The following is an 8,370-nucleotide window of genomic DNA, read 5'->3' as shown; positions in this document are numbered from 1 at the left end:
GGATTGATTAGTTGTGTAGATCGGCATCAGTACAATTCTTTGTCATTCAAATTATTGATTGCAAAATCTTAACAATTACTTTGGTAGTTGTTGATAAGATAGATCTAAGAACCTGGAAAAGGAGTTTATTGAGATAAACAGAAGAGCCTTTTATCGAACTCATATCACTTGGTTGAAAAGAGTTGATACCAAACATATTTGTTGTTCCTTTACTGTTTGGAATACGAACCAAAGGAATTGTTCCAAGTACGTGACTTATTAAAAGTTGGAGGCTTGGGAATACAGACGGAAGTAGGTGAACTATAGGTTTAGTTGCTTGGTCTCAACTATACGACGTTGGTTTGATTTTCTATAGCGGCTTAATCCTGAGAGTATTCAATTCTGTAAAAGGTATCGGGGTTTTTCTGCATTTGCAGTTTCCTCGTTAACAAAATCTTGCTGTGTCATTTACTTTTATTTTCCGCAATTATAATTGTTGTTATTATAATTTAAAGTAAATTACACAAACGTTAATTCCTATTTACTTGATAGTAATCCTATTGTGTTTGGTTAAGTCCGAACCTTTTATCAAGTAATAAACATACTTCGTTGTTGTATTGTCTCGATCTCGTATCCATAGACGATCACACGAAGTGTGAACCGTTTTGTTGTATTGTCTCGACTCAGTCCATATACAATCACTTTCGGAGAAAGGACTTACAGGTGGAAAAGTTTTAGATTGAGGTATATTTGGGTACCCTCGTCTTTTCAACTCTTTTGAGCGTTAAACGTTGAATTAATTTCTCTTCATATTTGCTTTATTCTTTAATCATGCGGAATAGTCTTCGGCTATTAATACTTTATAAGCAAAGAAAATTATACCGTTTTGATTTACAACAAAAGTTGTATTTTGGTTTTAATGGTTATATCTTCCGAAATGTATCAGTTGGATCTCGATAGTCTTGAGTCATAATTTGGGTATTTATTATTGATTGTTTATGAGCTTTACATAATTTAATCGGGGGATTCAGAAACCCGGGTTTCCTCTTGTTTTCTACTTTATTATTTTCTTATTAGTTTAAATATTTTCTAAATCCATTTCTTTTTATAATTTAATTAGGAATTAAGGATAACAATATTCTAGTCCTTGTGGAACAAACCCGTATTTTGCATACTATCCAATCGATAGCCGTGGCTTGTGGTATCACATTTAAAATCACATCAAAATACGAATTCACCAAAGATGTTCAACGATCCTTAAACAATATTAGTTCTAAGTAATTTGTGGATCAATTGAAAATTTACCATGCAAATGATTTTATCACGTGAGAATATTTCAAACATCATAAGAGAGAAATATTGAATTATCTGATATTTCTGCTCAGAGTAGTTTGGCGAACCAATTCGAAAACCATAGATATCTCAGTTCAGAAATACATGAAGGTTGGCGAACCAGTTCACAAACCGTGAGTTCAGTTGGGAACAATTTAGAATCCTGTTCACGAATCGTTGTGAACTGAATTTTAAAGTCGGTATTATATGCTAACAGTTGGTGAACCCGGTTCACGAACCATGGTCAACTGAGTTCGTTAGTCTTGTAGGGTTGGCGAACCCGTTTCACGAATCGTTGCACCCTGACTCGTGAACAAGGCTAACTGTTCACGAACCGTTTTACCAAACGTTCCATTAAAGTTTAGCAAATGCTTAAAGACTTATTTTTTAAATATGTTTAGCATTACTAGAACTCTCTCAAAGAATTCTAATACTTCATTGATCACTCAAACAATTATGTGTGTGCATCATTATTACATTCTTAGGTGTTTAAATGAATATCAAATTGCTTTTATTTCTTTGGCATACTTGCCAAACTGAACAGTCATTATACATGGTTCCAGAATCGGTTCCAGAACCGGTTTCTATTGTATATTCTTTTATTGTATTTTCAAGACCTAAAAGTGTTCTCTTGATTCTTAAGTTATCTTAGCTTGAATTCTAAGAAATCCTTGGTCTTGAAAATATTATAAATAGAGATGCTCTTTCAATTGAGAAACCAATCCCTGACACTTTGTGTCCTAGTTGATTCTAGAGTCGTCCTTTATTGACTTAGGTTTCCTCTGGCAAACATAATTAGGTCTACGACTAAAAGCTTTCTCTTTGGGATTCGTGAAGCCAGGTCCGACTATCTTTAACTTGATATTTCGTGAATCCTGCATTTGCTTTTCTGTTATCGAGGTTCTCGTAATCTCTTTCAGGAAAGATAGATATAAATCATAAAGTTCTTTTCGTCTCAGACTTTGTGATTCCTCAAGATAGATATCTGAAACTGATCTTAATTGATCTTTTGAATCTTGTTTTTGAGAGGTGGTTAAGAATTTAGGCCGCTCTTCGGGAGTCGTAAGTTCCGGATTTAGTTTCACATTTCCTTGAGTGAAAACTACTACATAATTTTTTTAACATTATGATAGATATTAGTTTTAATGATACATTATTTTAATTTATAGATTTTGTTCTATAATGAAAAAATTAAAACTGAATTAAGTTTGAACGACAAAATGTCAACGAAAATGATACACACACCGAAGATGTGTACCACGATCTGCACCGCAAGAAATCCAAGGAATGTTAGGACAGTCCTGATGAGATTTGCAGGGGGTGGGGCCAAAAGTGAAACCCATCTTTTTTTCTTCTCTCACACGGTGCAGCCGCGGAATTTCTTCCACGGTACACCAATCATTTTCGAAAGGTCAAATACCAAGCATAAGGTCAATAGTGAATTGACGAAATTAGGATAATAATTTTTTTAAAACTATATTCCAAGCGTACCCTACACTGGATCAGTTCAGCACCAATATGGTCAAAGCCAAAAAGTCAAAAAACACACATACACACATGGACAAAGCCTACGGGGAGACGTACTATGAACGAGATCAACATTACAGATTAATGTCAAAACTCCGTCAACCGGCAAACATGATAATTCAAGTCAACAGTTAAACATAAACATCATGGTCAAAGTCAAAGGTCATCATTTGCCCTTGGAACCCATTCATTAATAATATTTTTGGCCCGTTAAACTCTTTCACATTTTGACACAACAGGCCCGATAAGTTTTCAATCAAACCTAAGTTACATTGTTATCGTCGTTCTACCAAACTCACGGAAAACGACAAAAGAAAACCTAAATAATTAAATCCTTTGTTTTATCACATATCATGGATACAAAATAGTGATTCACGTTATACAACAGCATGACGCATAACATGATTCATACCTATAATAATTGTTTGACGAAAAATCTAAGAACGGGATCGCACAAATCATGATGCGGTATTGAAATAAACCCATATAATTATTGCATATATATTAATGGATGATCATGAGTTCTAAACACAAGCTCTAGATGTTAACTATAAGATTTAATTTTATAGATACGTAATTATAAGATCATGAATTTCATGATTATCACGCAATAATGTACGAATAGAGTTTATGAAAAATACTTGGCAGCGGTAATCCATCGTACGACGATTATTTGAAGCACTGGTAATATCTTGTGGAGGTCATGGTTTCTCTCTCTTGACCTTGGACGTAATGATTGGTAATTCCTTCAACACCGTATTGATGGGTACTGTATTTCTTTTATAGGTAAAGAAAGTACCAAGTTCCTAAGGTTTTAATGTTAACTTTAGATCTCGACCGTCCATTAAAGAAGAGATATGAATAGGAAGCTAACTCCTTAACTAAACCTAATATAAGTTTAGCAACATTTATATTATCCCAAATTTATCACGTGGGCCCAATGAGATAATTTCATGTCATGGAAAATATCTTACATCCCCCTCCAATTCAAGCTTCGCAATTCCTTTTGCTAACCCAAAGAGTTTCAGTCTCGGTAATCAATCTCCAAACAAGCTTAGCTAGGAAAGCATCATTTAGGTGAGAAGTTTTCTTAATGTTTAACGCTCCATGCTCTATGGGACTCGTTACACTATCCCAGTTATACAAGTACAAACCTCTACCATATCCTTTCTTATTCCACAAAAACTTACATCGTATATTATTTATTCTAGCTGTTAATTTCTTAGGCACAGGGAACACTTCCATATATGGTGGGAAGCTAATGATCCCAAAACCGACCGAGTAAATACAGTTCTACCAGGTTGATTCAAATATATACTTTTCCAAGTAGCAAGTCTACTATCAAAATTCTCCAAAAGATATCCAAAGGACTCCATTTTGTTTTTTTTGAATCATTAGGGGTACCCCTAGGTACTTATCTTGAAGTCATAGTCTTTTAATGTTAAGGATGGCAACTATTTGGGTTTTCTTCCCATTATCAGTCTTAGGACTAAATGCTATGCTAGATTTGTCAAAATTAATCGCCTCTCCAGAAAATTAATTAAACATACGAAGCATAGTTTCTAAATTCCTAGCAGTCTTTAACTGAGGCCTTAGCAAAAATCAAACAGTCGTCAGCAAAGAAAAAATGACTAATTGTTAGCCTGTTTTTGGTCACCTTAATCCCCTGGATTTTTCTATCATTTTGTGCCTGAATTAACATCCTAGATAGGGCATCCATACAGTTTATAAACAAATATGAGGATAAGGGGTCTTCTTGACGAAGACCCTAGAGGGATAAAAAAACCTCTCCCGGAGAGCCATTCAACAAAATAGATGTAGACACCGTTGACACACACTTTTCAATCATTTTACACCAGTGATCATGAAATCCTAGCTGCTTTAAGATGCAAATCAAAAAATTTCATTCTATGTTTTGAAACGCTTTCGACATATCTAACTTAATTAACAACCATAAGACCATAAATAGATTTATTTTTCCTCATATGATCTATTATCTCATGATCAAGAACAATGTTATCAGTGATCTTACTAGATGATAAAAACGCAGCTTGATACGGGAAAATGAATTTATGCATTTCAGTTTTTAATCTACTTTCTAACAATTTAGATATAATTTTGTAACACACATTACTTAAGCTAATTGGCCTAAAATCAGAATAACTTTTAGGCATATTAACGAAACAAAAGTATGATTCATCTGCTTAAGCAAAAAACCCGAATCAAAAAAGGACCTTACCATTTTTACTGTTTCTTCTACGATAATATGCCACCATTTCTGGTACAAACCAGGGGGATGGCCGTCTGGCCCGGAGAAGTCCAAGGTTACATTTGCCATATTATACCCTTAATTTCTTCAGCTGAGGGCGAACGAATAAGGAAATCATTCTCCTCTTCAGTGATGCAAGAGCTTAACATTTTCATAAGCTCACTAGAACATAGAGGATTGGTAGTCATGCTAATCTTATTAAAATGATCTCTAATGTTAATGGCAATTTCAGTCCTATCGGATAGCCGAATTCCAATATTAGTCAGCAAACAATCAATCTGAGTTCTGTGTTTCCTAATTTTGACTTTTTCATGAAAGTAGTTTTTATTTAAATCATCAAATTTAAGCACATTTTCTTTAACTCTCTGCATATAAAAGTCTTGTTGAACTTTATGTACCAATAGTTAAGTTTTCCTTCAATCTCAGCTATATTTTCTCTGTTAGCATTCACATTCAAAAGCATATTTGCAAGTTGATCCTGGCTATTCTTAATATGATGTTGAATATTTCTCAAAACTTGGAGATTCCAAGGTATAAGTGCAGACTTAACGTATGGAGGGATTTAACTAGCCTGACAGCATGAGAACCAGCAACATTAGCTACCCAATTACTCTCTATAATATCCCTACAAGAGTAATCCAGTAACCAACATTTATTTGAATCTTAGTGGCTTCCTAGTAGGATTGTCTTCCTAGAACTGACAAAAAGAATAGGAGAATGATCATTATGCATCCGTTACAAATTAGCTAAGGCTTTGTCCAGCCTTTCCAAGACCAGTCTATCACCAATTCTCCTATTGGTCCAAGTGTATTGACCTCGAAACCAACTTCAATCATACCTAGACTATTTAGTTGGTCATTAACCTTATCAAGTTCAGACTGAGGTATAAGATTTCCTCTTATTTTATCAGCTTGCTTCCTTACAAAATTAAGGTCACCAATTATAACCCAGGGTCAAACATACCTATTGGCCATGCTTCATAAATACTGCCATGTTGAGCTATTCTTACATATGTCAAGGCACCATACATACAATGAAGAAGAGTGAAATCACTTCTAGCATCAAACTTAACACGAACAGAGATGAAATTAAAGTTCACGGGATCCGGTAAACAGATTCAGTGAGCCGAACCGTTCATCAATTGGTAGATTCGGCTCATAGATGTGAGCCAAATCTCAACTTGTTTCGCCGAACCATGATCCAAAAAATCATGTAAACAACCTTTATAATTCTGAAAATTATCTTAATCACTAGACAAAATATTTAATCACTAATCAATATTAGTAACACTAATACGTAAAAGACAGATTTGCCATTAAAAAAATTTGGGTTAAAGGGTAATCTGATTTTGCTATTTCACAATCTTTTTTGTCTTTATGCAGTATGCCTAGTAAGATTTCAGTATGCCCAAAATCAGGGTTCCTTTTGAAACTGAAGCAGCTTAGCCCAGAAACTCTCTGAGCCCACCAATTCTTTATATCTGCTATGTTATGTGTCCATCCTTTATTGTTCTTGTTTTGAAGGATACTGTTCTATCTACATGCTTTTGAGACATAACTCTATTTTGTAGTATCCTCCTCCTACAAAATACTGGGGCATTCTCTGTTTTATAACATTACTATTTAGCTCTACATTTTGGAAATACTATGGCATTCTCTGTTTTGTAACATTACTATTTAGCTTACATTTTGAAAATATCATGCATTCTCATTCATGTAAACATAATTTTTTAAAAACGAAATGAAACGCCGTCTACATGATAGAACTGACACTACTTGAAACTTCTTAAAACTCGCATCATCCCTTTCTCCTCAGCTTGCCTTCCTAGCCACTGAACATCTTTACGCATGATAGTCCCTTGGCATGGATATCTTCAATATGTAGAGGAAATAACCAATGCAGCCACATTTTGTTGCAACTACAGCATTCATCTCATGGAAAGATATCAAAATGCGCAATCAAAAATTTTCTAGAAAAAATTGTCTTGGCATGGAAAGATCCAAATACTGTATACTGTGATAGTCCCTTGGCATGGATCCAGCACGTATTGCTGTCCTCAATCAACTCAACCAAGTGGGCTTCAGCTACTTCTTGCAACAACAACACAGTGTATATATATTCATTATAACTCTGGAAACACAAACCAGTCTGCAGAGTACAAATGCAAAATACCAATTCATCAAACACACAAAATTCTATAATAGGTCACTAGTCTCTTTTTGGCGCCTGAGAATACAAGTCAAGTTTAGATGTCATTACTCCGAGATCCTCGCTCGGTAACAAGCTTTATCGTTTGGCAAAAATAAAAGCTTTATAAACATATGTAACATCTAGCATAAACACTCAAAATTCTGGGCGAGAAAGTTACTACTGCAAAATTTCTATAGTGGAATAGAACAAAAAGAAAATTAAAATTGACATATGCGTAGTTCAGCTGAAGAGAATAGAACAAAAAGAAAAATGAGGCCGCAGAAACTTCTAATGCGGAGATTCCGAAACTTCTAATGAAATCTTATGTAGCCCTTCTGTTTTGGCCAATTTCATGTGCATCATACCAGAAAAAGCTCATCACGGAAGACGCACATGAACAAACATCCAGTATTGCATGGGCTTGAGACTTCCACTGTGTGACATCACGAATTACGCAATGACTCCCTTAATACATCAATCGAAAAGATCTTACAATATGTGATTAAAACGAAAAAACCATCTTAATATATCAATCCAAAATATCTTCAATATGTCGAGGAAATAACCAATGCAGCCACATTTTGTTGCAACTACAGCATTCATCTCATGGAAAGATATCAAAATGTGCAATCAAAAATTTTCTAGAAAAAACTGTCTTGAAAGAGAAACTTATAAGCACAAATCAGTCTCACTTGACTTATAGAAAGTTACATAGGAAACATTTAGGGTCCAGCTTCAATCAACCAATACAAAATAGAAAACTTGATATCTATTTCCATAAATCCAAAATCCATGAAAATAAAAATAGTAAGCAAAAACCATGATCAAATAGCAAATACTACTTATAGCAACAACAAACAGATTGGAACACACAATTATAAACAAAAAATTGATGAGGATAAGATAAGTTAAGCGTGGAATTCACCTGGGTTAGCAAACCCCCAAATTATGGTGTGCAGAAACACAACAATTCCCCACAGCTTAGCCATGACAAGGAACAAAAAGAAACCCCACATCCTGAGAATTGCAACAGGACCCCAGAGAAACTAAAAGCTTATCTGCAAGTGCAGTAG

Source organism: Papaver somniferum, unplaced genomic scaffold (assembly GCF_003573695.1).
Source record: "Papaver somniferum cultivar HN1 unplaced genomic scaffold, ASM357369v1 unplaced-scaffold_137, whole genome shotgun sequence".
Lineage (NCBI taxonomy): Eukaryota > Viridiplantae > Streptophyta > Magnoliopsida > Ranunculales > Papaveraceae > Papaver > Papaver somniferum.
The sequence above is the reverse complement of the archived record's forward strand: the minus strand, read 5'-3'. Positions refer to the sequence as shown.